The sequence below is a fragment of the Triturus cristatus genome, chromosome 8 (assembly GCF_964204655.1).
Source record: "Triturus cristatus chromosome 8, aTriCri1.1, whole genome shotgun sequence".
Classification (NCBI taxonomy): Eukaryota; Metazoa; Chordata; class Amphibia; order Caudata; family Salamandridae; genus Triturus; species Triturus cristatus.
The window spans coordinates 1,304,395,737-1,304,417,581 of record NC_140591.1 but is presented as its reverse complement, the minus strand read 5'-3'; positions in this window follow the sequence as shown (position 1 = coordinate 1,304,417,581).

The following is a 21,845-nucleotide window of genomic DNA, read 5'->3' as shown; positions in this document are numbered from 1 at the left end:
TGTACCTTTATATAATCTATTGGTCGTGAAATTACAAGCTTCTTGCAACAGATTCTTAATGTTGATGTTCCTTTGACACCACAGTTGATGTTATTGGGAGTATATGATTCAGGAGGCAATGAAGGGGAAGAATTAATTTTTATAGCCATGGCAGTACTAAGGTTATGTGTTGCTTCAGCTTGGCTTGATCCTCAACCTCCAACCTTCTAGCAGTGGAAGGGACGATTTTTACACATATATAATTTAGAAAGGGCCCCGTTTCCTCCTGGATCGCATCTTTTTTATAAATTGAAGCTTCTTCCTAAAGCCAAGCCTTAAAAATTATTTGTCATATTTGGCTGCTCTCTAATTTATGACCTTTTTCTTTTTGTTATTGTGTATAATGCATTATTTAATTGTTTCCTGTTTATCAAATGAAAATGTATAATCTATGTTTGCAATGGTAATCTATGCTGCTATTTGCACTATAATTTTCTAAGAAAGAAAATAATACAAAAAAAAAAGATTCACCAATATCCCAACAATGCACAACTCCAAGTGAAAGTCTCCTCTGCTTCAGTCATTCAACGCCTCAACATTGCCTGCACACAATCCAGACCTGGATGCCTAGTGTCTACCTGAAGCTTAACCCAACCAAGACAGAATTTCTATTATTTTCCAAGAACAAGAAACAAGATACAGTACAAACCTAGCTCAATGACCTGAACCATGACTTCTTCGAACTCCAGCTCTCACTGAGTGCCAAATCAATTGGATTCATCCTGAACACCAACCTCCCCTCAAGAAACACATTGCCAAAAAATACAAAGACAGCCTGTTACCAGCTCTGCCATCTAATGAAAATCAAACAATTTCTTCCGAAAGGTGACTTCAGAACTGCTGAACAAGTCCTTTTACTCATGCCTCTTGATGGTGGTAATGCCCTACCCTATGGCCTCCCAGACACTACAATGGCACCCTTTAGGGACATCCTACACACCGCATCACTTCTCATCCATGGCCTGAAGAAATATGAACACATCACCCCTATCCTGATGGAACTTCATTGGCTCCCCTGGCTGGATCGCGCCATATTCAAAACCAGCTGCATTATTTACAAAGTTATCAGGACCAGCATGGGAAACATGGTGGCTGGGAGCCAATCAGCCGCGGACGAGCTCCCATCTGATGCGTGTTTTGGGAGCTTCCACGGGGACCTACGAGTGTTTTTAGCCGGTTTAGTATGGAAGTTTACCACTCCGTTTTTCAATCTTAATATTTTTTCACGTGTTTAATGCTACTCCTCCCGTAACCGTTTCTCTCCTTCCATCCCCTCTGCGTGTTTTTAAGCGAGGCGACTAATTACATTCTCTTTTCTTTTGATATATTGCACGCCTGATTTCGCTCGCGAATGGTGCTTGAACGAAGGGGCGGTGCTCTGCTGTTGGAGTTCTCCCCGCCACGAGCCATTGGTGCGGCACAGGTGTGGAGGAGGCGGATTCCTTGCCCCCAGTTCCGGGCCCTGCACGGTTGAGTAAGCCCCTGGGTGTACGTGAAGGGAGGCGGTGAGAGGCTGGGTTTGAGAGAGCCTGGGACCTGCTGTGAGGTAGGAGATCGTTGTTTCTCCAGAACTGAGCATGATTTGAGGTGGGTGCTGGATGAGCCACTCGGGCCCTGAGACTTCATCGGACTGAATTGGGACTGCCGGGACTGTCGGGCTCGGAGGTGGTTCCCCCTGGTGGGGTGGTTTTTGCCCCTGATGCTCGGCTGAATCTGAGTGTTGTCAGAAAGACAGTGTGGGCAGACCAGCGGGGGGGGGCCTCAAGGTTGCATGGATGACAACGCTAGTAGCTTCCCTTGTAGCACCCCCTCCAGTGTGCAACAAAACTTTAAGACAACAGTGTGTAGGTACACTCTCCGTAATAGGGTTGCTAAATTCAGTGCGGATATTGAGACTGCCCCACGCATTTCTCCTCCAGTCGTGGAGGTAAAAGTTACATCTAGGCAGTGCAAAGGGAACAACACAACGGATTCAACACCAACGGGGGATAAAGGGAAGGGAAGGGCTAAGAAGGTTTTATCCACAAAAGTCAGAGTAACTCCCTCACTGAAGACCTTTTATAGGGTAATATCTACTTCCTCTGATAAAGGATTAAATATAAAAACCAGCATGGTCTCCCCTAGTGTACAGACTACTTTATTGCAAACTCGATTGGGTCATGTTGATAACTCTTCCCCTCTGCCACCTGGGCTTATACCATCTGAGACGGGGGCAACGGGGGTGACTGGTGCACGGGAAGAGCAACTAGTGGTTATCCATCCTGCTATAGACGTACCTAATAGGTTTTCGGCCCTTGAGAATCAAGAGAATCAAGATAATCAAGACAATGGGTTGGATGCTCTACTGGATAGGGCATCAGCAGTGGTGGTTGCCCCCATCCTCTTTGGTCCTCCTGTCTTATCGGGCCTTGCAGTTATTTCAGGTACTTTAGATCTTTCTGGAAGGAATGCATCCCCCACTATGGAGGTTGGATCCTTGGCAGATATTTTGATGGCCTTAAGAGACGACATTGGGAAACGATTTACAATCTCTGAAACTAACCAAGCCTCTATTCAGTCCTCTTGTGAAGTACTGGCTCACAAAATTGAAGAAGTTGACCCGGAGAACAGAAGTCTTGGAACTTGAAATCCCAAAAATCAAAGAAGCCCTGCACTGTTCCTCGGTGGAAGTTGATAAGATAGCTAATCAGAACAGGGAATTGAAGACTGACATTGAGCGTCTTGAAAATCACGCCCGAAAAAACAGTTTAAGAATATTAAAGGTGCCTGAGGACCTGGAGGGGGGGATATTAAAAACTTTGTGATCTCCCTCTTAAAGCATACAATTTTAAAGGATTTCCAGGAATTTGATCTAGCACTGGACATCCAGCGTGTCCATCGGGACCCATATAAAAGGAATTCTGCTAAATCTAAGCCAAGAAAAATCTTGGTTAATTTTTTAACATACACCTTAAAAGCAAAAATCATATCCTCAGCCCTGAAAGTAGGCACACTTAAATGTAGTTCTTTTTCCAGTCCATTTTCGTTCTCTATTAGGTCCGATATATCTCATATCACTGCCACAAAACAGTGGGAGCTGGGTAAAAGAATGACGATTTTGACTTCACTAGGGGCTAAGGCCCAACTAAGGTTTACGGCATCCCTCCGAATTATGTGGAATAATCACATGTATAATATACGACAGATCGAGGAGGTAGATGCCCTTATTGAGAAAATCAGAGGTGGGAGTGAGGTATAGACTAGGGAGGGGTGGTATGAAGGTTCCATTTTTTTTAAGTTCAGTAAATACCATAATGGTTATAATGATTATCTTGCAGACTCTCTGGAGAGCCCAAGATTACATGGTTGATATAAAATGTTTTTTTGGTTTTTTTTGTTAGCATCAAGTGACCTCGCCCATAGGGCTTATGCCCGGAGGATCAGGGGGGTTTCCCAGGGGCACACAAAGGGGTTGGGAGGGGTAGGGGGCCGAAGGGGGAGCACGGGTAGGGAAGCATTGGGAGAAAATAAAAAAAAATGTCTTCAAGCTCAGATTAGTGTTAGAAACTATACCTTTGATAGAACAATGAATGGTGTGTTTTTTTCTATTGGACAGATTTTACAGGCTTAATGACTAGCAGAATTAATATTATATCATGGAACATTAACGAGCTTAGGTGCCCACGCAGGCAAAGATTAGTATTAAAGTATCTTGAGCAGTCTTCTGCACAGATATGTCTTCTACAGGAGACTCATTTGAGTAATATTGAGTGTAAAACTGTCTTTGGTAAATATTGTTGGATTGAGTTTTTTTGCTCCTCAGAACAGGTAGCGCATAACAGAGGGGTGGCAATCTTAATTAAGTTAGGGGCAAAAGGCATCATCAAGTCTGTATCCTCCGATCACTCGGGGAGGTGGATCATAGCACAGATTGAAATGGGGGGGCCGAATTAACAATAGTCTTGTTTTATGGTCCAAATGTCGCCGATCCATCATACATTTGTAATATGCAGGCTAAATTATTAGGAAGAACTACCCCAATAACCATCGGGGGGGATTTCAATGTTCTTCTTAGCCCCCTACGGGAAATGTCTAATCATAGCCATCATGTTGGTGTCCCACGCATTCGCCGCGCAATGATCAATAGGATCCATGATCTCGGGTTGGCTGATGTCTGGAGGGCCAAAAAGGGAGATAAAACAGGTTTCACCTTCTTTAGTAAAAAATATGGCCACTCGTCTACGTCTTAACTGACAGGCTCGGCTTAGAGAAGGTTGGGGATATTTCCATCTTGCCAAGTATTCTCTATGACCATGCCCCCATTTCTTTTTCCTACTCTAGTGCTAGACAAAATCCCTGAACTAGATGGACCCTGAAGAGGGCAATGGTTTCTGATCCCGATATAATTAGTGCACCTAAAGCTTCCACTACAGACTTTTTCGCCCTCAACATCGGCTCGACTTCGTTAGATTTTGTCTGGGATGCTTTTAAGGCAAATCTTTGAGGGCACCTACATAGTCTGATCTGCTCCGAAAATAGGGCAGAGTCTCTGGAGTTTCGGAAGCTTGAAAAGCAGATAGGGATATTGGAGGAAGAGAGACTCAGTACTCCTCGGCCATCAATTGAAGTACTGGCGAGAATTAATAAAGATCTAGACTGCCTTGGTCAGGAATACAGGGGAAAACCTGAATTAAAAATTAAAGCCCAGTGGTCTGCCCATAACATGCAGCACTTTGAATATGGTGAAAAGGCGGAGGCTCTCCTCGCTTGGAAGTCACGAGCAGATCGCGCCAAGAATAATATAAATGAACTAATTATAAACGAGTATGGAGAAACTTCATGTAAGCATGAAGACGTGCAGAAACATCTCCTTTCTCTGTTCTCGGATCTATACAGGGAAGAGATTTCCCCCACTGTAGAGAACATCCAAAATTGGCTGCGATCTAAAGAACTGACTGTCCGAATAGAGGGTAGCCAAGCTGCTTTGGACGCCTATATTACAGAGAGCGACATAATAACTTATATTAAAAAGATCAAGAACAACAAGGCTGCTGGGACTGATGCCCTCCCCGGGGACTTCTATAAAATTCTACAGGACGAATTGGTATCAAGATTATGTGAACTTTTCAATGACGTCTATAGTGCAGAAGGCAGAGTCCCTAAAGCATGGAAGGACGCCACGATCGTCCTTATACTAAAGCCAGGAAAAGATCCCCTCAAAGCCGACTCATATAGGCCAGTCTCCCTGCTCAACGCTGATTATACAATCTTCATGAGCGTTCTGGCAGGGAGACTGGTCAAGTTAGTGCCACAGTTGGTTCATATGGACAAAAAGGGATTTATCCCGGGGAGGTTCATTCAAGAACAGACCCTGCAACTGATTGGTAGTATCGACCTGGCTGTGACACGGTCGATACCCTTGGCTGTGGCAGCTTTTGACGCAGCGAAGGCATTCGACCGTGTCTGCTGGGTCTTCCTGTGGGAGGTCTTAAAAATAATGGGTTTGGGTCCATTTTTTATACGGACATTGAATATTTGCTATCAGGGGGCCTCAGCGGTGATTTTACTGAACGGTAGGCTGACATCAAGTTTTAGTATTGCAAGGGGAACGAGGCAGGGTTGTCCCATCTCGCCCTTACTTTTTGATTTATATATAGAGCCTCTTGCCCAAGCAATCAAACTGGATGAATTAATTGTCCCGTTCAGTGTTCATAGGTATAGTAGCAAGCTATCCCTATATGCGGATGACTTAAAAAGATCAAGAACAACAAGGCTGCTGGGACTGACGCCCTCCCCGGGAAAGTCTATAAAATTCTACAGGACAAATTGGTATCAAGATTATGTGAACTTTTCAATTACGTCTATAGTGCAGAAGGCAGAGTCCCTAAATCATGGAAGGACGCCACGATCGTCCTTATACTAAAGCCAGGAAGAGATCCCTTCTAAGCCGACTCAGTTAGGCCAGTCTCCCTGCTCAACGCTGATTATAAAATCTTCATGAGCGTTCTGGCAGGGAGACTGGTCAAGTTAGTGCCACCGTTGGTTCATATTGACCAAAAGTGATTTATCCCGGGGAGGTTCATTCAAGAACAGACCCTGCAGCTGATTGGTAGTATCAACCTGGCTGTGACACGGTCGATGCCCTTGGCTGTGGCAGCATTTGACACAGCGAAGGCATTCGACCGTGTCTGCTGGGTCTTCCTGTGGGAGGTCTTAAAAATAATGGGTTTGGGTCCAGTTTTTATACCGACATTGATTAATTGCTATCAGGGGGCCTCAGCGGTGATTTTACTGAACGGTATGCTGACATCAAGTTTTAGTATTGCAAGGGGAACGAGGCAGGGTTGTCCCATCTCACCCTTACTTTTTGATTTATAGAGCCTCTTGCCCAAGCAATCAGACTGGATGAATTAATTGTCCTGTTCAGTTTTCATAGGTATAGTAGCAAGCTATCCCTATATGCGGATGACTTGTTGTTGTACACAGACAATCCTGCTGAGGTCCTCCCTAGAGTAGAAGTCCTTCTCGAAGAATTTGGCTCGTATTCAGGATACCTTGCAAATTCCTCTAAGACTGATGTAATGACTTGGAACGTTGACAATCGGCCAGGTAAAACAAGCACGGAATTCAGATATTTAGGAATAACAATTGTAAATAATTTAGATGACATCCCTACGATTAATTTAAAGAGGGTCGCTAAGGATATTGATCGTCTTTTTTTAAGATGGGCAAATTTGCCTCTTACAATATATGATAGGGTAAATTTGGTAAAAATGGTCATCCTGCCAAAATTGACCTATCTTTTTAGCACCATTCCCCTTGAGTTTCCACATAGAGAGATAAGCAAAATACAAAGTAAAATTGGAAGTTTTATCTGGTCTAATAAAACGGTCCGGCTTTCCTGGAAGAAAACAGCGTAAGCTTCAGAAAGGGGGCCTTGCACTTCCTGATATACTTTGGTATTCTTTTACTTTTCAGTTCAAAAATATCCGGGCATTACTTTGCACTGCAGGGGGTTCCAATTGAATTGAATTAAATTGAAATAAATGAAATGGTCGCTTTCGAGGGAGGTGGAGAGGGCTTCCTTTATAAGTTTGGAGCACCCATATTTTTCAAAAAGGTCCGCCTGAAAGTTTTAAAAGCAGCTTCGAACTTGTGGTACAGGATCAGGAGAATATGGGGGATAGGCTCCTATGCTAATTTTGCTCCCATTTGGGACTCACTTTGGGTTACATGTTTGTTTAGAGGATAGCCTAGCACTACCCATTAAGAAAGCCGGTATTCGGGTTTGGTCTGATCTTGTTTCCGCAGATGGGATTTATCCCTGGGAGGTATTAAGGTTGAAAATAGGAGAATCCTTCTCTAGATTTAAATATCTACAACTAGCCTCTTGGTGTACTGCAGAGAAAGCTCTCATAGGTGGGAACTGGGAAATAGAGCTTCAATGTCAGAACATACATCTTATAAAAAAGGAAGTTGGGACCTGGTACAAGAAGCTGCAGGAAGCAGAAGATAGAGTCCTCCCCCCACAACATGTAGTCTGGAATATGTCAGCTTTAGAGAACAATATTGCAGAACTGTTTGAACTCTCTTTCCAGATGTTATATAAGGTGGTTAAACCCGCCTCGCTAAAAAAGAACCATTTCTATGTAATTAATAGGTTATATTATACCCCAAGAAAATAGCAAAGTTTGCCCCCCTCTCCTTTCCAAAATGCCCTAGATGTGATTCTGCCCTGACTGATGACCTTCACATTTTTTTTTAATGTGGTGTCTTGAAAGAGTTTTGGTAGAATGTGGAATGCGCTCTTGGTGCTATTTTAAAGATCAATTTCAATCTGAATCTATCTGTGGTAATATTCAGTGTTGATAACAACTTGACGACCCTATGGTCAACACCACAAAAAGGTCTGCTAATGTATTTGATCCTTATCGCCCGGAGGGAGATCTGTAGGCTATGGAAGGATCCATTGCCTCCGCTTTACGAGAACTGGCTGAGGGCCGCTCTGGGTATGGTCCGTATGGACTTGGGACATTGGAATGATGATGGGTGTAACATCTGGTCACAGCTCTTAGTATGGGGCAAAGAAATGAGATTGATCTAATGCCCCTAAGTTCAATGATTACACCAAGTTTCACACGAAGAAGCTGGCCTGGTTAGGCCTACAGCCAATGCAATAGCGGAAACCGGGGGCGCTTAAGATCGCAGGTTGGGTTCTTGCTTATATTTGCAGAAGCTACATGGTGACATGAGGACGAAAAAAAAAAGGACCAGCACCCTTGCTTCTCTTGTAGACAAGCTCAATATCTCTCGTGAATCCGGAACTACATCTCTGTATCCAACGGGACTGCCCCAATGCTGCTACTAATTTGGAAAGAATTGAAGACTCACCTCTTTAAAATCCACTACATCGCAATGCATTAAACATCTTCAACCCAGCACCATTTCCTCTTATTTGTTGACTTTCTGCTTGTCTTAGACCATGTACAGCACTCCAGACTATTGACAAAGTTTACACAACAGAAATACAATGTACATACATTCTGTCAAATTCTATTACTATAATCAGTAACATGGCACTCTGAACTCTCCACCTTGGTGAACAAAATCAAACATATGCCTGGAATTGAGGTAAAGAATGCAGTGTTTCAATGCCACAAATTGCTCTATGACGTTTGACTAACATTACCATTAGATCCATTACTATACAATGAGTTGCAGAATTAAACAGAGGCCATAAACTACCTGCACACTAACTGGTGTCTGATGATGGCTTTCAGATGTTCCTCTGCTTCATTATCGCCTTCTCTGAACCCATTACTGGTTAACTCTCCTCCTGATTGAGTATCCTGGATTGTCTTAGTTCTATCACATTTCTTCAGTCTGTAATCTGCAACCACAATATTGGAGGGGGTGCTCTTCTGGGTCTCCGTCCACATCTGTGATCTGCATAAACAAATATGCTGTCAAAATCTACTCAGAGGTGCATGTGATCAAGCTTTATAAAATAATGATGAACAAAGTGACAGCAAATAAAGAAAAGTCATGTTAGATGACAGAGGACTTTGAGAGAACAGCCTTTTCTACAGAAATGTCAAAAACAGAACCAGTGGCACAAATCTGGCTAACTGTTCTATGTTATTAACCACAAGCAAATAAAAGGCATAGTGTAGATAGCAGCAACCAAGCAACTTGTAAAATGGAATTCTGCACCCCAAGACAAACCTCAGCATTCCCCAGCCAAAAACAAGCCCTTTGCAAAAGATCTCTTTACAACCTACTTGATATATTGCAGCTGTCACTCTAAGTGACATGCAGACTTAACTGGCAGTCATCTGCGCCACACAAACCAGGATAGGCCAACAGTACCTCAGGCCATTTCTCTCTCTCTACTTCCCATATTCCTCTCATCTTTGCCAACTACTATACCCCTCTGCATTATTCATTTCAATATAGTATTCTTTTGTTTATAAGTGAAAGGAAACTACTTTCCCATATCCAGGTTATATGTGGATTTATGAACTATAGCTCATTATGGCTATACCTGAATGTATCAAACCAGATGCTGCAAATGTAGCTATTTGTGGCATTACGCATGTACATTTATTTATCATAACACTACGGTGGCTCAGCAGGATTAAGTATTTGCTCCCCACGCATGCACACACTAATGGCATGACTCAACTGACATGCTATTTATTTATTGTTTGCTGAGGAAGGAGCAACCTCGAGCACATAGAGGGATGGGCAATGGAGGGGATAGGCGACAAATGATGAGAGCGCAAGAAAACCCATGTTGAAAACCCTGAATGTGAGTAGTGGAAAGGTACAAGTCATCCAATCTAAAGGGATGGTAAAAAAGCTGTGCTCCGGGGAAGGTACAAAGGTAAGCCATTGAACGGGAAGCTAACATATGAGGCTGACAAGAAAGTGAAAAGAAAAGTAATCAATGGGACAGCCACAAGACCACTTTCAGTATTGGTATTGTTCACAAAAGATCTTCGACTTCAGAAAATTAAAGCTGCATGTAGTTAAGACCTAATAAAATGGTAGTATCCGCATAAACAACAGTGTCTACTCTTCTCGTAGTTTTCTGCAACTGCCAACACCTCAAACACGACCCTTGGAGCATATTTACAAACTGGAGGTACTTCACCCAACACCTTCCATATTGCACCTCACTGTGCAGCACTCTAGCAATTGATTAAAGGTGCCTCAGAAGCAGATGTGAATAGGACTGCTCCGTGGCCTTGTCAATGGTGAGAAGCTCAAAAATTCTACAATAGATCTCTATGTGACCACAATGTGTTTTTTCATCTCATCTGTACACCTTCTCCAGTCAGTATTGTCGCCGCCTAAAAGCTGCTTCAGAGTTCTCCCCTAACACCATGATGGCATGAGCAAGTCATCCAGTCCTGGGTTTTACTTTGCATTTTGGTCCCTGTAGTTTGGCATTCCCTTTTAAAATGTAGATATCACAATGCGAAGTTTGAACAAGAACTGGATAAGCTACTCAGGCTTGACATGAGGTGACTCGAGGGCGTCCCAACTTTTGTCATATTGCTGCTCCTCATGAAGTATTGTCGGAGTTTAATGACAACTTTAGTTCTCCGATTACCACCGATTCCCCTGCTTAAAGTGCTATCGATCCCTTTATGCATTTATTACTGTGTTGCCCCTTCACGTAATGTGCTAACTCCACATACAAGCTTACAGTATATGTCCGAATTATCCCCTGTTGTGATCTGCCCCACGTGGACTGGGACAGAGCCTTCTTCCACTCAGTAGCACCATTTCAACCCGTGACTGGAATGTGCTGGACATTCTCACCAGCTCGAACAGGTTGGTGACTCCTCTCTCTTGCAGAAGTTTCTTGCCCTTCTTGTGTTTACTCCGGACAGAGACATCCGCTTCTTCCTCCTCATCCTCTTGCTCAGCTTGCCCCAGCGACAGGTCCCCAGGACCAAGTGGCTCCTGAACCCGCAGTTCCCCCTTCAGCCGCTTCAGGGCCCGGGGAGACGTTACCCTGTTCCTTCGAACCCGTGCCTGTCAGTAACCGAAACGCATATGCGTACAACCATGGTCAGTCAGCAGCAGCAACATAGGATACTTCATGCGCGCGCCGCACTGCACGGTAGCATGTGTGTGCGTCCTATCACGCATTCACTCTCGCTTGGACGTAGGCACACAAAACCGGCAGGGAAAGTTGAGATGTCACTTAGTATGTGTGACTGAACGGCTAATGACAACCAAGAGTGCTCGTCAGTCCAATGGTGTGTCGCTACCTGCGACATGAGGAATACCAGTTTCTGTGTATTAAACATCAGGAAGTAAGCAAGAAGGCATCGGATTGCGGGAGTGGAGGCATGGGAAGAAAGTAGTCCATGCAGTAAAGGGGCCAGTAGCAGTAGAAGCCGTAGAAGGACACAAATGACGACATAGCCGTCATAAGGAGGGACTAACAAGTCTACAACTAATCGGAAGGCAGCATTTAAGACGCAAGCCAATGAAAATGATGGGCGGATAGTGGGCGGAGCTTCCACGAAGCTTCCATGCTATACTGAATACTGCATGCCCCGCAAAGCGTGCAGAGCATGCGCTGCAATGCTAGGCTCGACCTAAAAAGGGAGGTTTAAGCCTGGGAAAAGGTTTATTTTGCCATGTGGTACTGGCAGTTTAAAACTGCACACAGGCTGCAATGACAGACCTGAGACAGGTTTTAAAGAGCAACTACATAAGTGGATTGCACAATAGGTGCTGCAGGCTCACTAGTAGCATTTAATTTGCAGGCCCTAGGTATATGAAGCACCACTTTACTAGGGACTTATAAGTAAAGTAAATGTGGCAATTTTGTGAAAGCCAACTTTAGCAAGTTAAAATGAGTGAGCACAAGTACTTTAGCACTGCTTAGCACAGATAGAGTGCCCAGAGTCCTAATCCCAACAAAAATAAATGTCAGTAAATAGGAGGGAATAAGGCAAAATGTTTGATGCAAGACCACACCAAAGGCTGTCAGGTCTAACAGTTTCAGTAGTGGAATGATGACATTTTTCTAAAGAATTGCATTAAAAAAAAATACCACGTGTAAAGTGATTTGTTCTGAAAGCACATCACAAGGGCGATTAGGTCAGTAGGTAAAGGTGTTATTTGTATCTTTAAGAGCTACCAATAAGTGTGCTTAATTGAAAATGAAATCTAGTCAATAGGAATTCATGATGTGCATTTGTCACGGTTCCAATATAAGGCTGAATTCCAAAGTTTTAACAAGGCGCGAGCACACCCACAATGTTTTTTTTTTAATTTGCTGTATTCCCGACATTTTTACCTCTTCCCAGCTGGCAGTATTTTCAAACCTTTGTTGCTCATTTCTTCCATGGATTCTAGGTCATCAAAATATTCTGGAAGTTTTGTCACACACTTACAGGGTATTTGATTCACACCATCAAGGCATAGTCTCTTTTCATCTCTCTATTTAACACAGCGGCCAGGTTTGTCCAAATAGAGAGCTAAATAAATCTGGTCTCCTAAATATGGCATACCCAAGTCACCATAACAAAAATAAATAGCGCGAATCAAAGGGACCACAAGCATGGTTTTTAGCACATGGTATCCACTTTCTGGACTATGTCTGCATTCAAACACTCCCAAATGCCTGTCCTATAACAATCCCCGTCACACATTCGCTGGTATATATGGACAACATTTCCATCAGCGGCTTCATGTCTAACCTGATTGTGAATTCATAATCAGACATAAATACGGAAAAGCATCAATAGTTCTGAATTGTAATCCCATCAAGAAAATTAGAACAAGGATTCTTCTTTGCTGGGCCAAATATCACAGTGAACGTCTCATCTCTATTTACCATAAGACACAGTTTAACCATAATAATTGTAAAACTATCAAGAAGCCAGTGCAGGGCATTCCAGTGAGAGCCATCAAGACAGTGTCATCTGCATAGAGCAAGATGGGCAAAGGTTGCAAGCCTATCTGAGGCATATCAAAAGCTCTGCCCACTAGAAACATCACAATATTAATTATGGGGAGGATAAAGAGGAACAGGGCCAGAATACACCACTGCCTGACTCCTGGCACTGGTTTTATTGTTATGTCATTAAACATTATTGTCCTTTTTTTTTAACTGATCTGCTATTTTTAACTTGCTTGTGAGTCTGTCGAAATGGTACTGGTTTATAATTAACCACACAGTAAATGTATTATTAAATGGCATGCCTTACTCCTCTACACTGTCCAGCCGATTCTCAATTTTTACCATATTGCACTGAGGCCATGCGTTCAGCATACAATTGTTTTAGTGGCATATGTTCCACGCCTTAATCCCATTCGCAAACCGGCCGATTCTCAGAATCAGCCCGTTTGCGAACAGGAAAAAGCATTTTGGGATTCATCATCCCACAAGGCCATTGCAAAATAGGGAATCTCAAAATTTGCGATTCCCTATTTTGCGAATGCATTTAAGGAATAGGAAATTGCGATTCCTTAAATGCTATTCTGGAAGCACCCGAAATTAGTGATTTGCACTTCAGGAATCGCAAATAACCACCAACTTTAAGTTGGTGGTAATTTGTGATTTCCAAGAAAGATTCACTTTTTTGCATTTTTCAAAGTGCCATGCGGCGCACATACATGCCCTTAGGGCATGTATGTGTGCCCCATGTGCACACATGCATATTTCAGGGGTGCAACAGGGTGTCCTTTTGACACCCTTACACCCTTGAAATTGCATTCGCAATTTGCGAGTACCTAATGGGTACTCGCAAATTACAAAGGTTTTCCCAATCATTCGTATGGGCCTCTAGGCCAATAGGAATGAATGGGAAGATATTTCTTAATTGCAAATCACTATTTGTGATTCGCAATTAAGGAATATATAGGAATCACAATTATTATTGCGAAATCGGCATATATTGCATTTTGCGAGTCCTTAATAGCGATTCGCTAAAATTCACTATTAAGGACTCGCAAAACGTTTTTTTGATACATATGCCCCTTAAAGTTTATATTGTACCCTTCCCAACACCCATATCACACAGAAAACCTAACAGCATGGGTCTATACACAGTCGAACGCAGATGGCAGACTTGAAAGCAATATTTTAAACAAACTATGTTTTGCTTGAGTATGCTTACGCATTAAAAGATTTCAATTCACACATTGTGTGACATTGCCTATCTCTTTTCGATATCCATAATAGACATCGCACACCTTATTGCTTTCTTCTACCCAATATTGTTCCCTGGCCAAAAGTATCCTTCAAACCAATATAAGAATGGAATCTAAGAGCAAGATAGGCCTATACAAATTGGGCCAGCTTTATTCCCTTTTTAAAAAATTGGAACAAACTCCAGCTGGGCATAGATCCAGATTATGACACTGCATAAAACACAATAGCAAACAGTGGTGCCCATAGATCAATAATTTTTATGAACAACATATCTAACAGGGTCCATTTACTACCATTCTTAATCTCATGAATTACTTCCTCTAGTTCCAACGCAAGTGGATTAGGTGATGTGCAAACGTCCCCTTGTGAACTCCAGCACACCCATACCCTCCTCATTAGAACTTGGTGACTGAATAGAAGAAAAATGCTTTAACCAATTCTCAGGGAGTAGAAGCATCTCCAACTACGGGCTCGAATTCTCCCTAAGATAGTGGGCAGTTATGCCTTTCAAAAGGCTGCATTGTTTGCTTTCTGCTGAGTACCACAAGGACTTCCCTAGCCTTGATGACCCATTTACCACTAATGTATCTAGTGTATCTTTATAAAACTACCTACTTGCTTTTACCAACTCCATATCTCCTGTAAAACTCTTTAAATCCTTTTTAATTGAACTGTGGGCTTTTGTGCAGGCAGTATCAAACCACCCATTCTTTTTCCATAGTTAGTGATGTAGCGCTAATTTCGCTCTTTGTTTGTAGGGGTGCATCAACATCACGGGTAGTTTGCACTCACATATAATCATTTGTTGTATTAACCTGGAACAGTAGAACATAAACTGTAATAACGTGAATTGTAGGGTATTAGGGATATTTTTCATATAAACGTGGAGAAATTATGTTGAATTCATACATGATTAGCTGAAAACTCAAACATGCAGAAAGTGTGTGTGCTGCTGACAATCATTCACGTATTTGATGTGCTTATGTAATGTGTTGATATAGAAGTGCTTAACAAAAAGTGTTCATTTATATGTAATTGCGTAAAGCCTGTGTGCTATTTCTTATGTTGGCCGAATTCTGTAGGCCTTAAAAGCATTTTCCCTGGAAGCTCTTGGATTACATTTAATAGTTTAATTTCATGTGCATGTTGGATTTGCTCTTTCTCATGTTTTTGTTGCAGGTAGACGAATCATCTTTGTTAGTTAGAATAATGTCTTTGTTTTAGGAGTTATGCTTAGAGAGCACAGGATACATTGAGCGCTGATACTGATGATGGAGAACTGTTGTACTTTCCCATTGAAGCAAGCCTGGGAATAATTGTCATTTGGCCAAGGCTTGGGAGCATTGCTGCATAATGGAGAGTTACCTACAAGGAGGTGGCCTGACTGGATGGGGTGATTTTACAAAGGATCATGGGATACTACTTGTGGTATTGATGTGTCCGGGGACTCCTGACTTGCAGAGAGAGAGAGAGAGCATCTTAGAACGGGCTCTGAAGCTTCATGCTATTTGACCCAACCGATGTGAAGAGACTTCTTAGGAAGGTTTTACACGCTGACACCTTTAAAGATCTTGCCTTGGGAAATGCTATGTAGAGATAACACGCAAGTGACAGTGTAGGGAGAATTAATGCTTAGTACCCATGAACTTCCGAAGAAGGGAAATCTAGATGTCTACTCAATTATTTTCTGTATTCCGATTCTCAAACGAATTATTTTGTGCATGTTGCACCGCCTTAATTTCATCCATAGATTTGGGTTTGTCTTAGTTCCAATGTATTTCTCCACCCTATCCTTGAAGTGTCTGTATGTCCAGTTATTTTTGGCTGTGTAATAAATCCACTAACCTTAATTGGGAGTCTGTGATTCTTAAGAGTCATAGTAAATTGGAACTGAAATGATTGATTCACTAAATAATGTTTACCCTCCCCACGCTTTTATGCTGATTAAAAGTCCCAGACCAGAGGTTCCAAAGCAGATCTGGAACATGGAACCCGGCTCCTTTGATCGCATCCACAGATGCCTAGTAGGGGCCTCTTCGATGTTAGTCGTTGATGACACAAAAGCTTGAGTACTAGAAACCGCTAGAGCTGTATCATAAAGGTAAGTTTCAACATGCTCAGACTGAGTCATTATCACTGTCAAAAACTTTATTTCGGTCTTTTATGACCATAAAAGTATACAAAATAGACAGCATACAATTCATTAGAATAAGAGAATAAAAAGGTAAAATGACATCCAGCCCTGAAATTCAAAGCTGTCACAAATCCAAATCCAGTAAGCCAATAAAGTGCATGTAAAAAATGTATACTGTGCAAAAGGCAAGAGCTAATAGATACCAACAATATATAGGAAGTTTCAATAAGATCAATACAAAAACAGTTAATTAATTTTAAACAGCGTTAGAAATCTTATAATTACTCATATGTTAGTAGTTGAGTTAAATTTGTATCTTCAAAATACCTTTGTTTTGGTCTATATGACCTTAAAAGTTTGTATACAATATAATCGGAAACGTGACAATGTAATTGCGATTCTCATATTAACATGACTAGAGAATCTAGATTTCATTAAAGACACGGAGGCTATCATTATGCATTAATCCTTTTAATGCAGATCACAAACAGCCGCTGCATCATAAAGGTAAAACAGTTCTAGAATGCGGTGAGCAGAAGTAACAAAAGGCATGAGAGACAAACAGACTGCCTCTTTTAAATGAAGCGAAACAGCGGAAGTCCAAAGAAGAAATCGAACTTGAACTTGAGACTGAAGAGACGTCTGAACCTGGATAAGAAGTGAAGCAGGACATCATGCAGAATGGTCTGAAAAGAAAGAGGAAACGTAAATACACTAAAAGGTAGATATAAAGAAATACAAGCACATGTAAATACAAAAAAGCCAAGTACAATAGTTCAAATGCAGCTTCGTCCAAGGGAGGGACGGGAGGGATAATGATAGCCTCCGTGTCTTTAATGAAATCTAGATTCTCTAGTCATGTTAATATGAGAATCGCAATTTCATTACAAGACCGGGGGCTACATTATGCATGTTGGTAGCCCTGAAGGACAACATCAGACATGTGCTCGATAGGTTTGCAGTAGTGATTGGCAAAGGTAGAAGCATTCGACCAATCAGCAGCTTTAAGGATATCATTCAACTTACCACCAGACCAGAATGATTTGCTAGCCATGGCACCTCTAAGAGAGTGTGCTTGGAATCTAGAAAGGTCAATACCAGCTAGTTTCATAACCGACTTGACCCATCTAGCAATGGACGAGGAAGAAACAGGTTTAAAAGGCTTAACAAAAGAGATAAGGAGTTGATTAGCATTTAAGGGGCGAAGGTCTTTAAATCTCTGATCATATTCTTTCATACAGTCAACAACACACAATTTTTTGCAGAGATCAAAACGAGGATAAGAAATAGAGTCTGACATAGTTTTAGTTCTTCTAAAAATATCAAACTTAACTCCAAACATATCATATTGTCTATAAGAAATATCTAAGCATTTCACATCAGAAACTCTGCGACAAGAAATTAGACATAAGAGAGTAGCAAGTTTGAGCGAAAGACATTTCCTGTTGAGAAAAACATTATCAGGCCAAGCAGAGAAAAGGTCAAAGATAGCTTTAACATCCGAAATAGTCTGATATTTAGGTCTAGGAGGTCTTTTGAGTCTCATGCTTTTCATGACTCTACAAATGATAACATTTTTACCTACCGTTTTATTGTTGACAAGGGAATGTCCAGCGGAAATTGCTGATCTGTAGCAATTGATAGATCTATAGGCTAATCCTCTATCGAATTGTTCGACAAGAAAATTAACTACATTGACGATAGGAGCTTCCACGGGATCCAGGTTCCTCTCCATGCACCAACAAACCCATCTTTTCCAGATGTTATTGTACCTATAGTGCGTTCCAGGTGCCCATGATTCACCGAGGAGAGTGAGAGCTGATGACGAAAGTCCAGACAATTCGTTGGATTGCCTGACACTTTCCAAGCAAGAAGGTTCAAATTCCCTGAAGTGATTAGGTGATGATCTTCTCCGTCTGCGTTGGAAATCAGACCTTGGCTCGCTGGGATGAGGAAGGGGATGTCGCAGGACAGTTCCAGAGATGTCGGGAACCATGCTTGAGAAGGCCAAAAGGGAGTTATCAGAACCAGAGTGCATTGGTCTATTCTGACCTTCTGTAGGACTCTTTGGATCATGGCAAAGGGGGGAAAGGCGTAGCCCTGAAGGTTCGACCAGCATTGGAGGAAGGCATTCACCGCTAGAGCTCCAGGGTCCGGCATCCAGCTGAAATATTTGGGAAGTTGGAAGGTAAGTCTGCTGGCGAACAAGTCCACATCCAGTGGACCCCAAAGGTGAAAGATAAGATTGAAAACATCCACGTTGAGTTTCCAATCGGTAGGGTCTGAAAGGAATCTTGAGTTCCAGTCCGCCGAAAGGTTCGACTTTCCTGGAAGGTATTCCGCCCTGAGAGAGATCTTGTGTTCTAAACAGAACATCCAGAGTTTCTTGGCTAAAGCGGAAAGGTCTGCAGATTTGGTACCGCCGAGTCGGTTGATATAGGAAACAGCGGAGATGTTGTCCATCTTCAGAAGGACAGATCTCCCTTGAAGAGAGTGTTTGAAACTCATTAGAGCGTACATACCTGCAGTAAGCTCTAGGAAATTTATGTGACGGGAAGATTCCTCGAGGGACCAAGCGCCACCAGTGTTTTGGTCGAGGAAGCGAGCACCCCAACCGTGAAGGCTGGCGTCCGATTCCAGGATAAATTCCGGTGAAGAACCGAAAATAGCCTTGCCATTCCATGCATCCAAGTTCTCTAGCCACCATGAGAGCTCGGATTTGGCTTCCAGGTCTAAGGTCACTGAATCTCCGTACCAGAGGCCAAGCTTGAGAGCCTTGGCTTTTATTCTCTGAAGTGCACGGTAAATTAGAGGGCCCGGAAAAATAGCCTGGATGGAAGAGGAAAGTAAGCCTAGTAGTCTGGCTAATTCCCTGAGTGTTAGAGATTCTTGTTTCAAGACATATCTGATCTCTTTTCGAATTTTCGCAATTTTCTTGGAAGGGAGAAGGCAGTTCGAGGTATCTACAGTGAACCCTAGGAATTCTAGGGATTTTGAGGGAGTTAGGATAGATTTTTCCCTGTTTATAATGAAACCAAGACTTTCGATGAGATTCATTGTAGAATTGAGGTCTTTTAAAAGTTGGGAGTGGAGCTGGGACATAATAAGGATATCGTCTAGGTAGATGATGAGACGAATACCCCTTTCTCTCAGAAGGGAGACGATAGTCCTCATGATCTTGGTAAAGCACCAAGGGGCAGAAGAAAGCCCGAAGGGAAGAGCCTTGAATTGAAAGAGGCGATTCTTCCATATAAATTGGAGGTAGGGTTGATGTTCTAAGGCCATAGGGATGGTAAAGTATGCGTCTTTTAAATCTAGTTTGACTAACCAATCTCCTTTGAGGAGAAGATCCCTGAGAAGGTGGATGCCTTCCATTTTGAAGTGTCTGTAAACTAGGTATTTGTTCACTTCTCGAAGGTTTATAACTGGTCTCCAACCTTTTTCCTTTTTTGTACAAGGAAAAGAGTGCTGACAAAGGTTTTTAGTGACCATGGGACTTGAACGATAGCTCCTTTTTGAAGCATAGAAGAAATTTCCTCTTGCACAATCTTTTGGTGTTCTTCCGAAAGTGTTAGCGGTTGAGGGGGAATTGTTTGAAGAGGGATATCTATAAAATCTATTTTGAAACCCTGCACGGTCTCGAGAACCCATGGATCTTGAGTTATAGATTCCCATATGTGGTAGAAGTATTTTAGTCTGCCCCCTACTTGGGAAGGATTGAAAGAAAAAGGGAGACTTACTTTGAGGATTGGAGTTGTTGGGGTTTCCTCTGGACCTGAAGCCTCTGTTACGTGGACCTCTGCTTCGTTGTGGGAAGAATTGCTGGTTAGATGGGAAGAACCCTCTTCCGGTACCCCTGAACGATGAGAAGGGCCTTTGGATACCACGGCCGAAAGAACGCCCTCTTCTTCCGGCCTGTCCAAAAAGGTTTGCGTTGAAGACTCTTTTCATATTGGATTGAGCCCTGTCCAGGGCGGTAAAAGTAGCAACGTACTTTCCAATAGATTTAATCATGTACTCTCCGAAGAGGAGCCCTTTGGGGTTCTCAGAGGGTTCTTTTTCCGCCAGATCACCCAGCTTCGGGTTGATCTTAGTGAGGATAGTTCTCCTTCTTTCTATGTTGAGGCTAGAGTTGGCGTTGCCCAGGAGAACTATCGCCCTTTGGCTCCAGCCTCGAATGAGGTTAACATCAAGGGGGATATTGGAGATATGCGATTCCTCGGCAAGGTCGAGGATCCTTGTGAGTGGACCAAGGATGTCGAGTAGGCGGTCTTGGCAACCTTTGAGGGCTCTCTCTAGACCTTTTCTAGGGTCCTTTCCCAATTTAAATAAAAATTTAATAAGGTCAGGGTCGAGGTTGGGGGTTTGGGAAACCTTATCTTGGATAGAGGGTCTAGGGCACTCTGATCTCAGGGTGTTTCGTGTCTCTCTCTCGAGATAGTTTCTCAGCCACCTAGTGATAAATTTAGACACATGTTCTTGTGGAAACCATTTTGAGCTATTAGGGTGTGAGATATTAAGGGGGGAGAACATTTCCTCTCCGAGAGGGTTAAGGATAACGTTTTTTGAGGAAGGGGAATCAAGGTCAGGGGTGTTATTAAATTCAAGGTCTTGGTCATCCAAGTCTAAAACGAATTCATCGTAGGGATTATTAAAATTTTCTTCCTCTTCTTCAGAGTCGGAGACTGCGTCAGATTGCTTTGAAATATAGTTTGTGCCGCGAGGGACACCCATCAGATTCGTGCCGCTGGAGGCACCCATCACATTTGTGCCGCAAGGGACACCATAGTCATTTGAGGCGCGAAGGCCTCCCATCATAAATGAGGCGCTATGACCTCCCATATCATTTGAGGTGCTTTGACCTCCCAAATTGCAATCAGAGGGATAATCGCAGTTTTTAGATTTTTTACTTTTTTTGCGATGAACACTGGGATCGTCTGCAGGGTCAGCATTGGGAAGGGAGAGAGATCTTTTTGAGCACATAACTTCCTTGAAGGTAGAGAGCATACAGGATCTCATTTCTTTTTGAAGAAAGATTTTAAAGGAGTCATCGTCGTGAATAGGAGAGCTTGCGGTAGCCTCATCTGAGTCTAAGTCAGACATAATGGGGAGAAAAGGGGGGTAAACCTAAGGCTGATAAAAACACTCTCCTTTAAATTATATATATATATATATATTTATTTTTTTTGGTAAGTATATAAATTAAGATTAAATATCCCCTTATGTGGTTAGGACACATCGAACAAAGATATAAGAATCAGGGTGCTACATCTTCGAGTGCGAAAGAAGATTTTGCTGCACTGACCAGTGAGCACACCTGTAAGTTCGAAAAAGTGCAAGTGCAATAATAACAAAAATTAAAAAGCACAGGCATAAATACAATAGGAAAGAAGTCAATTGCAATAACCATCCAATGCTGATTTTTTTTTATAAAATTGATACAATTGATGATATGTCTGGAGAGAGTTATACATAAGATATCTCGATGTAGAAATAATCATTTCATGG